Source organism: Pteropus medius, unplaced genomic scaffold (assembly GCF_902729225.1).
Source record: "Pteropus medius unplaced genomic scaffold, Ma_sr-lr_union100, whole genome shotgun sequence".
Taxonomy (NCBI): Eukaryota; Metazoa; Chordata; class Mammalia; order Chiroptera; family Pteropodidae; genus Pteropus; species Pteropus medius.
Window position 1 is genome coordinate 2313383 of NW_024344374.1, and position 20333 is coordinate 2333715.

The 20333-nt window shown below is 40.8% G+C and overlaps 1 long non-coding RNA gene across 2 annotated transcripts in view; it reads left to right on the top strand.

Annotated features, from left to right (window-relative positions):
* The window catches only part of LOC120608711 (uncharacterized), a 472227-nt gene extending 470775 nt beyond the window's left edge, over positions 1 to 1452 (top strand). For both annotated transcript variants that reach the window (XR_005654481.1, XR_005654482.1), the window contains one exon: positions 354 to 1452. This is a non-coding gene — a long non-coding RNA (uncharacterized LOC120608711). The remainder of the gene's footprint in view (positions 1 to 353) is intronic.
* Positions 1453 to 20333: the final 18881 nt, after the last annotated feature.

Here is a 20333-nt window from a genome sequence, read left to right on the forward strand (position 1 = left end):
GGAAGTCGGGTCTTGTCAGCATGCATCAAGTTCCTTGCAGACCTCACTGTCAGTCATTCTTAAGGCCCTTAGATACCCAGAACCTCTAAGTCTACTGAAAAGAACTGAACTATTAATGTCCTTCATAGAAGAAGAAGAAGAAAGAGGAAACGGCCCCTGTGAATTTGGGTCAGGAATCACCAGGGTGGTAATGACTTGGTCGGCTCTGTGTTCTCTGGCCCTCCGTGGTCTTTCCATAAAAGAGCTCTCTGCCAGGAGCCCTGCTTGGCCACGGCGTGATCACCCTTTTGTTCCACAAATTCCTGGCTATGACTCACAAAACCGTTTAAGCATGTCTCTCTTCGTGTTCCTAGGAGTTTTTCTGACAAGAGCAGGCCATGTCCGGAAGCAATCACATTTCTCCTCGACTCCTCTCCAGTATCAGCTTGTTGCCTGACACCCCTGCATAGCTGACTTCATAATGTTGGGGACTGTGACTGCCATTTTCCTCAGACGCCAGCCTGGCTGCCAAGGGCCGCAGCGGTGTCACGGCCACTGTGAATCCTTTACCCTCCATGCCTTCATCTTCAGCCCTCAGTAAGGCGAGTCCTTGAAAATGTCACTTCCAATCAGTGGAAATCAGTGCAACGATTTTGGGGGAAATTATACATAGGAAGAGAATAAGAGGTACTCTTATCCTGTTTCTCAGTAATGCTACTTCTGGGAATCTTTTCTGAGGAAATAATCTGAAATAATTTGGCCATTGCTGCTGGTAGTTATTGAGCACTCACCTGTGTCAACACCGTTCTAATTGTTGTATGTATATTGATTTATTTAACCACTATAACAACTTCATGAGAAAGCATTGGTAGTACCCCCATTTTGCAGACGAGGAAATCAAGGAACAGAAAGGGAATTGTATTTATGCTCACGCTCCCCGAGTGTGTAAGAGCTGAGCTGCAAGCACAGGCAGTCTAATTGCACAGGCCTTGCTCCTGACTACTATATTAATGCTTCCTCAATATGCAAAGCTCAATATTAAAAGGAAGAAGCAGGAGGAGGAGGAGGAAGTGGAAGAGGAAAAACAGGAAATGGAAGAAGCTTTAGGGAAAAAAGTTAACTTTGTTGTTATTCATGGCAGTTAACGTCCAGTCCAGGGCCATGCTGGCAGGATATTCTGGCATCCCGGGTACCCAGAGAAGAATCTAGGTATCCACGCCCAGCAGATTTCTCGCCCTCTAGGGAAGGGCACTATACTGATAGTGGGGCAAAAGTTTACAGAGTTGATATGGGAATTAAGAGGCCCCTATGTTCCTAAAGTTAAAGAAAGAGACTGAGGTTTGTTTCTTTGTTGAGTATGGGAATAGAGGAGAAAAAAAGTTCCAGTCTTAATAACCTGAACTTTAAATTATTTCGCATCCTCCCATTTTTCCTAGACCCTCTTATTTATATATTACCATGTGAACTTTTAGATGCTATCAAAATGAGTCATTTGCCATGGGAACTTTTTAAAAAGTGTGTTATTATGTAATTTTTTTAAAAAATAAAAAGATATTGCTTTACACTCTTCTCACCTGGGGTCAACCTTCTAGAAAGCAATCAGGAATACTTATCCTGTACCAAAAAATCTTCAAAATAATTGACCAAGGAATTCTCTTCCTGAAAACTTGCAATAGTGAGTTAATTGAAGAGAAGCAAACAATATTTACCCAGGAAGATTAATCCAATGTTACTTACAACAACAAATAGTAGGAATAACTCAAATGTCCAATAGAGAAATAGTTAAGTATCTTAGAGTATATTCTCTCCATGGAATAGTATGCACCAATAAAAGCAATAACTTCTAAGATAATATAGCAAGTTGGGTAAATAGTGATTATTTAATGAAGTACTAAAAGTAAAAAACAAAAATTCTATAGAAATTACTATTACTACTAAGTGAAATATATTTTCGCATATGGACAGAGTCTGGAAGGGTGTACTAAGATTTTATGCTGATGGGACAAGGGATAGTTTTATTTTTCACATGCTCTTTTCTACATTAAATATTAAACATTCATTGATAAAAGGGCAAGGCATTGTAATGGTTGCAGCACAAGAAGAAGTCTGGGGACAGGCAAAAAGATATTTAGAAGTCTATTGCCCTAATCAGATGTGAGATCCAAGCAGTGAACTTGGACAGTGGCGGTCATGAGGATCACAGAGATGAGATACAGTAAGTGAGGACAAGGGGAGAATCACTGATGATTCCAAGTCTTAGGGCTTAAACATAAAATCGGGGACAGTGGAGGAACAAGTCTAGGGAGAATTTCAGAGATGTTATGTGGGACATGACAGTCCCAGAAGGAAGTTGAAATACTAGTTTGAAGTTCAGGATAAAGTGTTGCCCTGGTCCCCAAGTGCCTATAAGTGCAGAGGACATTTTTGTGGCTGTATCAAGATCTGAGCCCATGGTAATTCTTACTAAGTAGAGTTTGGAACTCAGGCTTGCATGTTACTTGTCAAGACTCATCTGAGTGATCACCACACTTAAAATTCTGTTTTAGTTACGTATTGCTACATAATATATTACCCCAAAATTTAGCAGCTTAAAACAACATTTACTATCTCATAGTTTCTGTGGGTCAAGAGTCCAGGTTCCGCTTATCTAAATGTCTTTGCCTCAGGATCTCCCAATTAAGTTATCTCAAGGCTCATCTTAGGGAGGATCTATTTCCAACTCACTCACATAGCAGTTGGCATACTCAGGTCTTCCTTGGCTGTTGGCTGGAGACATTAGTTCTTTGCCACATGGACCTGTCCTTCAAGTGGCTCCGGCCACCATGGTGCCTGCATTTCTGTCGAGAGAGAGAGAGAGAGAGAGAGAGAGAGAGAGAGAGAGAGAGAGAATGAACCGAAGGGAGAAGCCACAGTCTTTTCTTATAACTTAATCTCAGAAATGATATCACATCAGTTCTACTGTATTTGTTAGAAGCAAAGCAACTCCGACCCACACTCAAGGGGAAGGAATTACACACCAGGAGGCAGAAATCATTGGGAGCTATCTTAGAGGCAGCCTACCACACACTCTACAGAGAGAGAGAAACCGAAACTGTTCCACACCATTCCCACCATCACCACCACCGTTGTCTTTGCTATGCTCATTCACTACTTACTGTTAAGAAAAATACGGAGTTGACTTTTGTCAACTCCATAGAATGTCAGACCTCATAGCTCTCTTCAAAGTAATCCAGCCCCAAAACTGTAAGTGCAGCATGGCCAAGTGTTCCCTTTCTCTCCCTCACACTCATGTCGATATAACTCATCATTCAATTCCTCCTCCCATTTCTTCGCTAGACATAATTAATCATTCAAGCACAGTTTCCCCCTCAACCGGGATCTGCCCTTAGAAGCCTTCTCCTCAAAGCCTTCCAATAAGGTATGCTCAATCAGTGAAATGTATTTTCTGTCACTGATCCAGTCTGATCCTCAGACAGATGAAGAGCTTCCCAAAGTTTACAGTAAGCGGCAAAGCTGAGATTTGAATTCTGATCTGATGCCAGTCTATTCTCTTCCCATTTCTCACTATGTACCTTACAGCTCCACTCCTGGCAAGTTATTTACCATTTAGCATGGCTTTCCAGTTCTAGCACTTGGGTAGTGGTGTGGGGCGGGGGGGGTGAATGTGTATGTGCATATACCCCCCTGACATATTCTGTTGATTAGAAACGAGATAATAAGTGCACGTATACACAGACATGTACACACACACATAAATGTATATGTATATTTACATATGTACATGTATGTTTTTTCCTTTTTCCATTCTCACCCAGTTGGTCACTCCACATCAATCTGGATGTTAACAAATTTTTCTCAGCAACCAGTAGAGGAATGTGCAAAGTGTCCAAGGAAAGCCTCTAAAATTTAAAGAACAAGGACCACTACAGAAAATATTCATCATCTATATACCCCTCACACAGCACAGGGCGTCACATGTGATGTGCCATAAACATCTCATGAATAAATATATGGATGAATGCTTAAATGAATGAAATACATTAGTCGCCACGATTTTTGCTATATATCTGCATTATATAAACTTAATATTTCTCTTTAAATCAATTCACTTTTTAAACCTAAATAATTTTTTTAAACAGAGAGTATAATTTGCTATCATAAATGGCAAAGGGATTCTTCCTAAATTGTATATAAATAAACTTGTATCTATTAGAAAACATCCACAGACCACCTAGAAATCCTCTTACATACCACTAGGAGAGAGGGCACTGCAATAAATAAATGGATGTGAAACCCCATAGCATGTGTTCACCTTTGGGACCTCGTGGATGGCTCAAGAGGCCCTCAGAGAGCCGGGGGCAGTGCCTGCCAGAAGGAGCCTTGCAAGAGTAATTGGTCTCTTTAACCCTGGGGAGAGATTATTGTGAAGTCTGTGAAATATAAGTGGGATTGAAAGAGGCGTGGTCAAGGCGGCAGCAGATGAGAATCCATTAAAATATTCTTTGGGGAGGCTATTCTCATGCCCTACCAGCATGCCAGTCACAATCACTCATTCACTCATTCATCCAGCACTTTCTCGGTTACTATCCTGAGCCTGGTCCTGAACTAGGAGCCCAAAAAGCATAAGACCCATTCTTGCCCATAAAGAGCTCATGATGTAGCAGAGAGGTGCAAAAACAAAACAAAAAACTCCTTCATACACTGATCCACACTCTCATAGGGACACACACAGACTGTTCAGGATCCTGGGGAAGCAAATGATATTGTCTGAGGAAGGCCTCACGAGATGCATAAAAGAGGTAACACCTGATTCTTGTTACAAAGGACAGGTATATAAGGGTGCTCTGAGCGGAAATGGCATGGGCACAAACCTGTGAGGTGAACAACAAATGAGCATGACGTGAGTGACTGAAGCATCGAAAACCACTGGGTGATAGCACTGGGTATATGAAAGAGTGTTCAAGGGGCTGAGGTTAACGATGAAAGCATGGGCTATGAGTGACAGAGATTGGAATTTACCCTGAGGGCGCAGGAGGCCCTAGAGCAATTTTAGACAGAGGAATGAAGCAGCCAGTTCTCTATTTCAGAATAGTCACTCTGATGTGAGATACACACTCAGTTTTCTCATCTGTGCATTGGTCTCTGTAAGTTACTTCGGAAGGCTTGCAGAAGGATTCAGTGAACACCTGGGTGAGACACTTTGATCTCACAGAGAAAAGCCAAATACTTCTATGTAATTAAGATGTCATCGGCCCTGTGTTTCCATCCTCTTTTCTTTATGCCACTCACTCACTAGAGCCCACTGCCCTAGGAAAGAATATATCAAAAGAATTCAGAAGCATGTAATTCAGATAGACAAATTGTGTTGTAGTTGAAAACTAATCACAGTTAATGTGAATCCAAAACAATAAGAACGCTCATCTAACAATTTAAAGGAAGGAGAATTGGCAAGAGGCGTGGAGGTCTCAGCTTGGTCACTTACTATGTGGATCTGAGCAAGTCGTGACCTTTCTGAGCTTCACTTTTCTCAGCTGTAAAATTTAGGGATGGATTTTGAAGATCCTTAAGACTCTTCTCTTGTGTTCTATGCTTTTAAGATGCTCTATACCTCTGAATACAAGAGTTCTATAAATATCTTGGCGGAGAGCGTCCTGGGCAAAGGGATTACAAAGGGCAGAGGCCTTGGGGCAATACTAACTTTGGTGTCTTAAAAGAAAGTCAGTAAGCCAGTGTAGACGTGGCACAATTGATCAATGGAAAAAGTGGTAGAAAAATAAGACCAGAAAGGTATGCAGTGGCCAGATCAGGTAACACCTGGTCGGCCGATAAGTAGTTTGAATATTATTCTCTATAAAATGGAAAGTAATGTAAGTAGTTTTGGGAGGACAAAGCATAATTCATTTTAAAAAGATCTCTGGCAGCTGGGTAGAGGGAAGAGTAGAAGCAATGAGATCAATTTGTAGGCTTTTATAGTCCAGGTAAGAAAGGATAGTGGCTTAAACTAGACATATTGATGGTGATGGAGGGAAATGATGAAACTAAGGCAAATTTTGCTGATGAATTGGATATAGGAAATGAGGGGAAAAGAGAAATCAAGAACTATTTTTAGGTGTTGAAAAAGACTTAAAAGTATCACAGTATTTCAAGGGGAAAAGAGAGAATCGAGAGTTCTGTTTGGGCCATGTTAGTATAAGATAACAGACACTAGATATTTGATAGGTAGTTTGATATCTCATATCTCATGGAAGAGGTTAGGACAAGAGACAGAAATCTGGAAGTTATCAGGTTGTATAAGATCATCCAGAAGTAAATGCTGGTGGAGAAGAAGAGACAACAGAGAACCATACTGAGTCTTTGGGTTAGAGCAGGGACAGAGAAGTCAGCAAACATCCTAAGAAGGGGTGACCAGTGAAGAAGAAAGTCCAGATCACACTGTCCCATTAGCCACGAGAACAATGTTTGAAGAAGGAAGAAGTAAACAACTTTGTCAATGCTCCTGAGAGTTTAAAAGTAGTACCGAGAATTCATCATTGGATTGGACAGCATGTCACTTTTTGGTGACATTTACAAGTATGGTTTTTAAAAATTGTTTTTGAAGCACTAGGAAACAAATCCTGATTAGCACAGGTTAAAAAGAGAATTAGAGGTGAGAAAGTGGGGACAGCAAGTGCAATTGGGCAATCCTTTCCAGGAGTTTTGATTTAAAAGAGAGGAAAAACATATGGTAAGAGCTGGGAGGGAATGTGGGTTGAGGGCAAGTTTTGTTTTCTTAAGATGGGAGACAGAGCATATTTGTCTGCTGATGACAGTAGAAAGGAGGGAGATGATCATGAGGGCGGGGGGAAGGCAACTACAGGTATAAAGCCTAGAGAAAGAGAGGGCACAAGCTCCAGTGCACAAGCAGAGGTGTTGGTCTTAGCAGAAGCACGAACTCTTATGAATAAATATGTAAACAGGAAGGCTGAGTTTGTAAGTTAAGATGCAGATAGGTTGATAAATTTCGTCATGAGAATAGGCATATTTATCTTCAGATTGTGACTATTTTTTTAGTTGAATAGGAAGCAAAGTCTTCATCAGAAAGGAGAAAAGGAACATGGTAGGAAATTTGAGAAATGAGAAGAATTGACCATGGTTATCTTGAATAATGAAAGACTTGATTGACTAAACAAATGAGGCAAGGTTGCTGGGCAAGATAGTAGTCCCACTTGAGGTCTGTGGTCAAAAATTTGAGGTAAGACCAGGGATCACAGATAAGTGTTTTCTCAAATCCACCATCAGTGACTCGTATGGGAAGGAAATGGGCAGGGCTGGGATAATGGATTAAGCTTTGCTGTTTGAGAATGGTGGAAGGAGTGAGGGGCTAGGAAGGTGAGAGTTGCAAGAGGGCGATTTGAGCTGCAGATTCTGGAATCTAAGCTGAGCACAGAATGAAAGGAAGGCATAAGGGGGATGGAGCACTGAAAAGAAAGGGATCAATGGACCATAGGTCCAAATGTGATCAGATCGTGTATGGAGTGGGGATTAGAAAAGTTCTGCCACTTTCTACTTGGACAAACTTGAGCTAGTTTTTAGCTTCTCATTCTTGTTCTCCTCATTCGTGAAACAAGGATAATAATATCTACCATGTAGGGTCGATACCATAAAAATATATCGTTAACTAGCTAATATTTACAAAGAGATGTCATACTGGCACATGATATTTGCTCAAAATCTTTTTTTCAGATTTCACCCTTTCTATAGCCAAGTTTATATGACTTTAGCTATATCTACACCATGCTGAATATCTTTATAAAAAAAAAAGTCAGGCAATGACTAGATTGTACCTATACCTGTTTTGGAAGATATCTGGATTATACCAATTCTTAAGAATTTATCTAAACATCTGCATTGTGTAAACATATCCTAAGTCATGATGAATTACCACCTTTGTCTCTGAGACTATGAAGGAATAGGAGAGCTGGAAATGGGATATGAGGTCATAGCTCTCAATTTTAGGTATATGTCCAAGTTTTATTGAAAACAATCCTTTTTTGTTTGAAGTACAAATCTCAAATCAGCATGTTCTCTCTTGTTTGTCTGGTATATCAATGAGTTAAATTACACTTCCTGATCATATTCTAAGCTTCTTAAAGAACATAGCAATACCATGACTACATTCCAAGGAGCCCTCAATACTAGTACCAACATTAAATTTATCCCCCCCTCAACTTCCTTTCTTGGTGAATTAAACCATCTCCTAGGCTAAAAAATCAAGAGGCAAGCTTCACCTTCCCACTCTCTCACCTTCCCTCTCTCTCATCTTCCACATCTGATTGTCAATTCCAGGTATCATTCCTAGCTCCATTCCCACGGCCACTACCTCAGGTCACCCTCCCCTCATCTGTGTTCTTCACCAAACTTCACATATTTTCCTCTCATTTTTCTTCCTTCTGAGACAACTCTAATGGCATTTGATTTTAATCCTTTCGTGTCACTCGCCCTTTGAGAATAAAGCTCTGGACACTCTCTTCAGAAAACAAACTCATGTACACATAAGACATAACCTTCCACCTGCAAGTTTAGAGTATTCATCTCACCATGTCTACAAACCTCTTGATGTCACCAAGTAACAACTTTAGCATCATCAGGGGTCCAAAGTGAGTTTTAGGAATTGCAGGGCTTACGGCATTCTCCACACGCCCCCCCCCACCCCCACTGCCCCTAAGTAACAGCACATGTCAGGATGTTACTGAAGTCAAGACTCCTCAGTGTAGACTTGAAGCTCATCCAAACCTTGTGCCCGATTTTCTTTCCAAACCCAACTTTTTGCATGTATAATTCAAACATATCGAATATAAAATCTTGCCCCATGTTCCATATTTCGGCACTCTTGGTGTCTAATGTGGTGCCCGGTGCTGAAAATATTTAGTAAGTGTTTTGGGAGAGGGAAGGAAGAAGAGAAGAATGGTTTTTTTGTGTGATCTTCCTTTCCAGAGTGATATTCAAAAGACAAAATTCCCAAGAAGAACATGTGAGATGGCAAACATCTTCGGCAAATACTAATAACAACTTTACAAATCCCACTAATCTCTTTCTCCTCAGCCCTGCTCACTAGATCGATACTGGGATCTATTATTTTAGTGCATTTCCACCTCTGCTCTCCAACCTCTATTTCCCCAGAGATTCTATAGTTCACTGCCTTTTTTTTCTTTTTTTTTTTCTTTTTAGCCTATTAAAGTTGTACCACTGATTTCTCATTCCAAAATGCCCTTACGACAAAGTGATTGAGAAAATGGGTTCTGGAGAGAGGAAGTCTAAGGTGTGAATCTTGGCTTCAGCAGTGATTAGCTCCATAGCAGACTTAGACTATCTTTACTCACTCTCTGTACTGCTTATAAGTGAACATATACTGCATTATGTCTTTTGCGGAAGATGGCACTTCTCTGTTGCTTCTCCTACCACCAACATGGTGTTTCATGTGGCTGCTCAAACCAAGATTAGAGACTAATTTAGTCCGTACAGAGCTCATAGAAACCTGAACTAAAGTACAGTACGAAGGCCCATCTCCTTGGTGCTCTATAATTTACAGTTTCTAATAATCAATATGTAAATGTTTCTAGAAAAATGGACAATCTTCCACTGAGTCCTGGACTTATAGTGTGGCTTTATTTATAGACTTATGAGGTTGGAATGAACCTCAATATTCTACTCAGAATCTCCTGAAATGATTACAGGCCAAACATTTGGAAAGGCTTGGGTTTGTAGAGGGTTTCATTTCTTGGAAGATAGAGAACCGATATAGAGAGCTGACATTCTGGAATAACTGCTCACCGAAAAACAAAAATTAATTGATAAAGTTGAAATAGCCAGAACCCTCGAAGGAAGATGTCACCTCTCATACTAATCAGGGAACATGAGGTTAGCCTAGACTTGTGCAAGACAGACCCCAAACATTCAGAACACAGGTCTGGAAGAAAAGAGGGTACGGGAAGGCTAGGACACCTTCAAAGCTTTTTGTGATTTTTTTCAAAGATCAATGATTCCAAGGAAGGTCGCAAAGGAGAGAAAGCTGGGGAGAACAGTGAGAATGCATGGGAAGCTCTCTGACATGCTCAGCTTTAAGGATCATGAAAGTGAGATGGAAAGAAGGAAATGTAGTTGCAGAATCAAATGCGAGAATGCTCTAGAGCAGCCTGGAGAATCGATAGAGCAGAGACATAAAGGGATCACTCTTGCCTGGTTTGCTCCTTCATCCAATTGTTTAGCAACATTGATTGTGCAGTTGGCTTTGTCAGTAACTGAATAAAGACTCTCCCTCAAATCTGAGCTTGAGCATTAGGTGCTTCAGCCCTTTCTGATTCCTTCTGATCCAGCTCATGCTTATTGTCTTAACTTTTGAGTCATGCATCTATGGTCTCCTTTCCTCTCTGATAGCAAGGCCACTTGAGTCGTGCTTTCCTGAATGAAGTAAATGCCTGTGCCAGTCAATGCACAATTGTTGTTTGTGACCTTCCTGAGGTTTCCTGTTTCCTCCTAATGCATTAGAAGAACAAATCAATAAAGTCTGTGTCCCAGTACCTTGGGTAACTGCCATCTTCATGGTTACATCACTATCCAGGGCAACTGTGGAACATGGTGGGGCAATTAACCCTAGGCGGAGTGGGAGGGCTGGGCTGGACTCATCACAGACTCACACAGAGACAGTGAAATTGCTCCTGGCTCCCATGGAGGCACAAAGCCTCTCCCACCACGTGGTGATTTGTATTCAGCTGCAGCCCCCTCCCTTGGCACCGGGTGGATGGGGCCGCAGGAGAAAACTAAGGAAGAAGGAAGAGGCTGTTGTCCTTGACAAGGAAACGATTGATGTCTCTGCTTTCTCACCCTCTTTAAATTGAGATGGGGACAAGATTAAAAGTTCAGGCAGGAAGCCAACTGGTGACTTACAACAGCGATCAACCAGCCTAGTGCATGAAGAAACCTGTGGCTCATCTCTCAAGAAATTAGCTGCCTGAATATTTGAAATTTTCTCCATTCTTGCTAGAATTTAGCATTAGGACATTATTATGGCAATAATAATAATAATAATAATAATAATAATAATATAAACTTATTGAATATCATATGCAATATGCTGTATTTTATATTCATTACCTCTTTTAATCCTCACTATGACAGAATAAAGTAAATGTAATTATCCCCATTTTATAGATGAAGAAACCGAGGCTCTGAGCAGTTAAGAAGCTTGATTGGGATGACATAGGTACAAGCAGTAGAATCAGAATTCAAACCCAAGTCTGCCTGACTCCAAAGCACTTGCTATTCCATTGCATCACATTGGGTGATACACAATGAATGACATGGTTGGCTTTTCTTAAGACATAGATACAGTTGCGGAACAGTCTGAAATGGTTGTAACTATCTCGTTAGTTAAGAGTTCTCTGAAACTTGTACCACCCTTCTTGTGGCTTAACTGCCAGCAGATGGTAGAGCACATTCCCTCAGGCCTACAGCCCTTCCCATTTTATTTATGGGAATGTTTTTACTGCCTTTGGCTTTGTGTCATGGAGCGGGACCCCTTGGAGTTATCAATGTTTTCACAGAAAGAGCAAAGCCAAAATGGGGCAAGGGTTGGAATCAAGAACAGACACTGACAAATGTGGCCGACATTGACAACCACCTCTAGTACAAGCAAGGAAAATGGAGTCAGAGTAAGTCAAGGTCAGCTATCACATCAATAAGACTAGTCATCATGTCCAGGATGAGTGAATGTATAAGAATAAATTGAAGGTAGATCTGAGATCAGAGTTGTCAAGGTGACAAGACAGGTGGTGATAAGACAAGGTAAGGGAACTAGAAAGTAAGTAGTTCTAGAAATATGATAACTTCCATGAATAGTTAATGACCATCAGGACTTCTCTTTAGAAAGTTCCATACCCAGCTTTGAAATGAAACCTTAATTTGTCTTAAAGATACAGCGCTTAAAACTTGATATCTAAGAATCCCATCTTCTCTTTGATGGAGTGGCTGAGACTTGTTTGTACGGGAGGCACACCCAGTTAACTCAAATGCTCAGAACGCTACTGTGAAAGGTCAAGGCATGCGATCAATCCCCATGAGAGCCAGTTAGGTTAGCTCTGTCTCAGTGTCATATCTTTGCTTTTAGCCTCCGGCAGCTCTCTGGGGAAATAAATGCCATTAATCAGAAGGGGTACCAGGCAAGTTCATGTGGACTGAGCAACAGAAACCTATTCTTTCTCTTGGTGAATCAGCAGCACAATCTCTGAGGGTTTATCAAAGAGCATAACCATCTCGTTTCTCTCCAAAGAGATAACAGACGCAAGATATAATATGGTTATTTAATTTGTGTTTATTCAAGTCATAATATGATTATTTAATGATGTGGGGTTGATCTCTGCACTCTTCTAACTTAATAACTTTGAGTTGCTCCACTTACTCTCAAGTACAAATCGCTAGACATAAACACTTCCCAAACAGGCAGATTATTCTGCATTGCCCAATCAACCTCATTCTATTTTATTAATTTTCTTTTTAAATTCTAACTCTTTTCTGTGCTACCACAAAGCATGCACCCTGGGGCTTTTAGCCAAAAGTATGACCCCTAGGATCCCAAATGAATTAGCCTTGATTTAATTTAACCTGGAGAGATTACATTTTTGGCATTTGCGGTGTCACCATGTCTTTCTTCTTCTCATTTTGCTCACCCCTGTTAAGTGAAATGAGCTTCATCTGGTATTTTATGATTTGAGTGGTTAACTCTTCTGATACTAAACAAAGAACCATACTTCATTCTGACAATTTGTACCCTCCAGGCTTTCCTCATGAGTGATTCCTTCCCCAACCTCTTTGGAGAATAATGGTGAAGGTCTGTTTATTCAGTACTCCTCATGGGTGAAGGCTCTTCCAACCTATAAATAAAACAAATTTAACTTTTACAGAGTTAGTAATGCCATGAAGAGATAAGCAAGTGGCCGGCTGCTTGCTGGCAGCAGAAATCGGCCCAAGGATTTTCATAATACAGCCCAGGGCTCTTTATTGTAAGAGTCTTTTATCGTGATAAGAACGTAACCAAATAATAATAATAATTCTCTCTTTGTCACAGACTTTCTTACTAAAAATAGGAAGCTGAAATTGACCATATCCTGAGACTATGATGGTTGTAGGGTTTATAGTTACTTACTACATTTGAAATTGGGGCAAAATCTCCTAAGAATAGGGTCTCTAGTAAAAAATCTGTTTGTGCATTGAATGCCATTTAACTAAACATTTACCACAACCTTACTGATATGTTTACATTGTCACATCAGGACGTTTAAGGTGATACAAAAATAAACAAAATGCAATACTATCCTTATCCTTTAATAAAATTCATTAATGGGCCAACCATGGTTTTTTGTGTTTTTTTTAATCTTTCATAAATGTCAGAATGTAATTATTACTTTTACAGTATAGAAGATGGAAGGCAAGGTAGTGTGAAATAAAAAGGGCATTTGGAATCAGATTGACCAGGGTTCACATTTTCGCTCTTTTCTTTACTAGCTGAGTGACCTTGAGAAAGTTTTGATGAAAATCGAAGGTAATAACAATTACTTCATAAGGATGTTGTGAAAAATATATGACACAGGAATCAACACTCAACAGAGTGTGTGCTCAATAATGCAGTTCCCTTTTCCCTTCCTACAAATAAAATCTTACAATAATGTAGGGGGAGTAAAAGTTTTAATTTGGGGAATTTAGGAAGGGTTATGGGAAGAGGTAACATTTTATCTGAGGAATAGGTAGATCCAAAAAATCAGATAACTTTCTTACAAAGAGGAATGACAATATGTATAATTCAGGGAGAAGAGTTTTCACGATCAAAGATCCAGAGTCAAAAATAGTGATGAATCTCAATAGTAAGTTAAGAATTATGGAGGATACAATTTTAGGAAGAAGAACGGCTTCAGCAAAGACCAGAATGATAGGTAACAATAGCATGTAGCTGTGAAGAAAAGATCTAAAAAAGGCATAAAGTGCATGGGGTAGGAGAAATGAGGAGGGGGGATAAAATAACATTTATTGAGTATCTCTTAAGTACCAGGCATTGTACTTCCTGCTTTAAATACCTTATTTCAATGAATGCTTGCCACGATCCTGAGATATAGATATTATTAGTTTCTGAACAGACTTAGAGAGTTTCTGTTATGTGCTCAAGGTTGACAATTAGTAAAGGACAAAGACAAAATTCAAATATAAACCTATGTTTCTCTACATCCCATTCATTCACGAGGCCTTTCAGGAAAATCAATTTATTGGCTCTTGTAATCATTTAACCATGAGGTGATAGAGGACTGAAATGGGGTAGTAGGCCTGCTCCAAATAAATAAATAAATGGATGGCTGGATGGACAAATAAATGCAAAGATGAATAGAAGGATAGACATATGAGTAGAGAATAGATGATTGGATGGTTGCGAGAGATATGGTAGAGGTAGTATCAGTAGAATGAAGGAACTGGGAAGATAAAGCATTAAATGTAACTTTGGATGCTAGAATATTTTACAAAATCGGACAGCATTAATGAAGACAAAACACAGGAAGAAAGAACAAGTTACTAAAAAAGGGGGAAACATTTGGAACGGTGACTCAGAATACAATTTTATGAGAATTATCTGCTAAAAAATTACTAAATGTGAATATGCTCATTGGATGTCCAGACTTGCGTGGAGAGAGCAGCCACTTTGTCCCAAGGGTGAGTTCACCTGCTGGGGGTAGATGGGTAGACTGACCCTCAGCCTGCATGGGAAGACTTGAGCTGAGTCTGTCACAGCCCTCACCACCCTGCTCACATCTGAATTCTGATGAAAACAGTTAATTAGTGACAACTTAGGAAAGTAAGCTTTTTAAATGTTCAGCAGACAAAAGAACAGGTTCTTTTTCCTTTTGAACTCTGTATTGGAGTCACTTGGAAACAGATCACTTGCAAAGCATGCTGTCTGAGGATTTTATAGATGCCCTCCAACTGGAAAATCCCATGCCTAAGGTCCAGTTCCAATGTAACCTCCTCTCTGAAACCTCATCAGTGTGGACTTGACTGAATCACTTAACTAGACAAGAATGGTATCTCTCAGAATGTCTTTCCCTACATTGTTCCAAATTAGAGTGGGTCATAAGAGATGTTTTGCATGAGTTTTGGATGGTTGAACTGAAATAGAATCCATATTCATTTTGCACTCAGAGCGCCAAGCACCATTGCAGACCATATTTTTTGTCACTTACCTACTGACTGACTTTGTTGCCATGGGCAGCAACCAAACCAGCAGCAACTCCAGTTCCCACTGGATCCCCCTTCAGCTTTTCCAATCAATTCCTGTGTCATAAAGTAGGTTTAGCTCCATGATGAAAGGCGCCACTTCTGCAGGACTCACACATTACTGAGTTGAAGCCTTGAAGGCAATGAGAGGCTGACACAGGTTCCAGCCCATCTGGTGGGCCCTAGTTTGTCCCTGCTTTCTTCTACCTCCCATCCGTCTTCCTTACCCAATGTCTATCCTACTGACTCCAGGCTCCACAACCAGTCATAAAGATCAAAGGTTGGCAAACTGCCGGACAACGGGACAATCCAGTCTTCTCTTCTCTCTCTCTCTCTCTCTCTCTCTCTCTTCTCTCTCTCTCTTCTCTCTCTCTCTGTCTGTCTGTCTTCTCTCTCTCATACCTGTCTGTCTGTCTGTCTCTCTCTCTCTCTCTCTCTCTTCTTTTAATGCCCATTTGTTTGTGAATCGTTTAGGGCTGCTGCGGTGCAAAACTGGCAGAATTGAGTAGTTGCTACAGAGACTATATATCCTGCAAAGCCTAAAATATTTAGTGTCTGGCCCTGTTTGCAAACAGAAAATGTTTGCAAAACGCTGATGAAGACAATAGCCATACACAGACCATTAAACCACCTCCCACAACCAAGTAAGGTCAAATCCTCAAGTATATATGCATGTCTGCAATAGATATGTATGTATACATATATATTTACAGACATTTATTTACTAGTTGTTTTATTTCTTTCACCAAACCCTAGTTATTGCACAATCTCTTTGCCATCTAATACTTACAAGGCAGGAAAATCAAATTCCTCCCTCTCCTGTGTTGCCACAATATTTTGCTATTATAGCACTTGCCATTTTGTACTGTAATTATTTTTATCTCTAGCCGTGTAGTCTCCTTTACTAAATAATGAAATCTTAGGACCCTGTTCCTCCAAACACAATGTTCATTAAAGAATAATTAAATGAATGCAAAGTAAACGAGTAAGCAAGTAAGCAAATGAATAACTGTAGAAAAGAACAAACGGATGTTTCTCTTCCCCTCTTTTGGCCTCTCTAGCTTCTTTGAATTCCCCTGGTCACATACCAGCACACAGAGCCAGGGACTGCCAGACCGATGTTTGACTCTCAGTCATGCTGGCCCAGGCTGCTCAGCATGGTGGGCTGTGGGAGTCTTTCCTGGGACTGCCTTGTCCTTCATGCTCCATAACTTGACAGGGACCACGTCCGGTTCTGGGCAGGCAATGCTTTGCCGGGACAGTGGTGCCGTTGGCGGCAGACAGCCCTGCAATCACCACAGTGATGATGGCCCTCTGCCATGGCTGCTGTAGGAGAGCTGGCAGGTGCTGGGAGGGGTGCTGGCATGTAGGAAGCACCTGGTCTTTGCCAAGCATTTTCATGCTCATGGCCTCAGTTGAATCTTATGATAGCTAAAAACATAGGGGAGGACTCGATGAGAACTGGGGTTTCTCCGTGACCTTGGTCAATTCATGTAACCTCTTTGTGTTTCCATTTCTCACCTGCCAAGTTCTGAAGTGCAATGATTTTGTGATTAAGAACCCAGCATGAAATTGATGGCTTTTGAACTCCTACTAACATAGGTTTTCTCTGCCCCACGTGGCCTCTAAAAAAAAAAAAGGCTCTTCAGAGAGGGGAATGAGAAAGGAGTGCATGACAACTTGGGAATTTACCAAACTGAAATATATTGTTATAAATAAAAATAAATGCAACTATCACTTATTGAATACTTATGTGCAAAAATATCTACTGTGAATTTAAAATGAGTATGGGTTGCTAACATTTAAAAATGGAATTTCATGTCTGTGTTCTTAGAAGAGTCTTCATATGGAGCAAAAAAGTCAATTCAAATAGTGTCAATTGTTTGACATCCTAAGTCACAGGTGACAATTCTGCATATGTACATGCAGAAATATACATAAATATACATCTATATGCAATGTAGATATCTATATATCAATAAACATTAATATATATCTCCATTGTTAACTTTTGATAGCAGTAATCAAAATTGCACTAATATTTGCTGAGTACCTAACATGTATCAGGTACATGTATTTCACTTAATCTTTTAACAACCTTTTGTAATGGTTATTATCCCATTTTTACTGTGGAAGAAACTCAGGGTCAGAGAACCTAAGCGATTTGTCTGAAGTCACACAGCCAGGAAGTGACAGAGCTTAAATTCAAACACAAGTCTGTCTGACTCCAAAGCCAATGCTGTTTCTCCCATATTGAATTGTCCCATTTCAGTGCGTCTGGAAGGAATCAGACTGTCCTACTGCCATAAAAACATGCTCATATGCTTTGATGCTCATCCTATGAGCAAGGTTTTTGTTAACAACTTTGTAGGTAGATCTGTGGCTACAACCCACAGCCAGACATTTCCAGAAGACATCAATTGCCTATAATAAATGAGAAAGACCATTTATTGAATCAATGTCCAAGCTGTGAGAGATTCAGAGATCGGCACCCATATTTTTCCAGGTGAAGACACTGAGTTGTAAAGAGCGTTACTTGTCCAAGTTCACACAGAAGTGGAGCTTAGCCTCTGACTCTTTGACAGGTCATCTGCTCTCTTCAGAAATTTTAATGAGAGAGAAAGAGACAGACAGATAGACAGACAGACACCAAAATAAAAAGATCATAGGAGAGTGCTAGCAGGGAGAAGACCAAGTTGGGGGAGAAAGGCAGGAAGATTAGCATTGTTTTAAGCCAGAGCAAGCATTTTAAATGGCAGGACAAGATAGGCAATATCTCCGTGATGGCTTCCCATCTGGACCGGAGAAGAAGCAGGCCTTTGAGTGCTTTTCTGAGGCTTCCTGCCACCACTTTACAACCCCTAGAATTGAGAAAAACAGTTACTGAACGCCCTGGTGCCTTGGAGGTAGCAAAACAAAGCAATTGTGTCACGGTGAGCTGGAGCTGGGGCCGCCACTTCATTTCCTTTCCCATGGGAAATGAGAGCGTCACCAGCTTTGAGGAGCCTCTGTGATCCTACGTGTCTGTCTCTCTGCCCCTCTCTTCCAAATGCATTTAGAATCTAATGATTCTTCTCCTGGCATGAATTGAAGTGATCCTTCTACACACCCCCACCCTGGTCAGCAATGATTTGTCAGTGTGAAACCCACAAAGGGTAGGCAGTAAGAGCATATGAAAAAGGAAGATACCAGGGTGCTCCAGATTCTAACCCTCCAATATAATAAATAACATGTGAGATGGGACTGGGGATGGGCAGGGAAAAGACGCATCATTCACTTTCATTGAGGTCACACTGCCCTTCTCTGCTCTTTTCAGAGAAAAGCTTTTTTTTTAACACATGCATGCCACACTCACACATGCATGCTCCCTGCAAGAAGCCAACAAAGCATTTTGGTCATCCAAAGGCCACTCAGCTTCATCAAAGTTGAGTAAGATTTTAAAAAGCCTGACATCTCCCATATTCCTCATAGACAGATGAAAAGGGGGTTGGGACATTAAAAAACATGTATGTATATGATGGATAAGATGGAGAAAGAGAGCGAGCAAGGATATGGTACAGATCAATGTCTCTCCCCGTATTTTCAGAATCTTTTGTTTCAGGCCAGAGTGGTGGTGCATTGGAAGGGTTCTGGAATTTCAGAACACAAAGTAGCAGTTTTAAATAATGAGAGAAGATTCCACATGGAACGCTCATCTGGCTGTGGCAGCCTGCGACTGAATGAGAGAAAAGTGCCCTAGAAGCTATTCATTACGAATTCACTGGAAGCTCTCAAACGAGGCTGGCAGAAGCTGAAATTGAAGTGGTCTCTGACCTAATTTTCTTCTGCATGAAACATCTGCATCAAGGCTCTCTTTGATGTATTCCACTTGGCTCTGTCTACGGGATTGTATCACATGGCCTCCGTGTTGCCTCCTTATTGAAAGACATTTCCAGCCTGTGCAAGGTAATGCGATGTTACTGTTACCCAAGCTAATCACTCAATGTGCTCCTAAAATAGAAACAATAGCAGTTCAGAGACAATGTTGTCTGCTGGCTGTTCTGCAGCCTAGGCTCCTGGTTTTCCAACTCAGATCTGTGGCATTCGCCTCCTGTGATTCCAAAACAAAGGAGAGGGAGAAGACAGGCGAAGCCATGCAAGATAATGTTGAAGGACCAGCAGCTTTGTGTGTGAGAAGCTCCATCTTATTTGGTCCCTCAAACCATTGGCTGAGATTTTGATATCTTTTAAAACCATGCAGAACAGTACTGAAAGACGTCTGCCTTGAGAAAGGAAGGGTCTCTTGATGTAGGTGTTGCATTTATTCTAAATTCAGATTGACACCCTCAACTCGAAGGAGGGAGGGAGGGAAGGGAGGAGAGAAGGGGAGAGAGAGGGGGAGAGAGAGACTGAATGTTGAGTGTTTTGTGATTCTTTAGTGATCTATGAACTACTTTTCAAAATTGTCTTTCCCCTCTTAAACTTTCCCAACCTAGATAGAATGCAGGAGTGAATTTTAAAAAAAGCAATAATGATAATCATCTTTTTTTAAAGCCACGGTAATGAGGCATCTTCTTTATCCTGGCAGAATAGCTCCTGCCTTTCCCCATGTGGGTTTGCTGCAAGACTTAGTTAAGGGTGTGCTGCTGTTCCCCACCATCCCGGCATTATGTGAATAGCGGTGGTGTCTTTTGTGTCCCACCCCCTGAAGAAGAAACCTTTGAAATTCTAAATGACTGTGCTGCAGGTTTTAATGTCTGTTTCTGAAAAAGAATTGAGAAATGTGTGCTCACTGAGCAAGATGCAGCACGCCTTTGAAAAGCCTTTCTGCCTGACTCCTCTGTCCCACGAATTTAGATGAATATACATTCTTGTAGATGCCTTCTAGTTCTCTTTATGCCTGGAAAGAATTACAGATGTGATCAACAGCCTGCTTTTGCCCAAATATTGATACCCCCGTGGACAAATGTGTATTCACTCCCTCCCCTTCTAGTGCTTCCTCATCAAACTAAGCGAGCAGACATGAAGCATTTGGGAGGCAGAAGAATCTCTGAGGTCAGGTGGCAACCGGGTTCTCTGATAGGGAG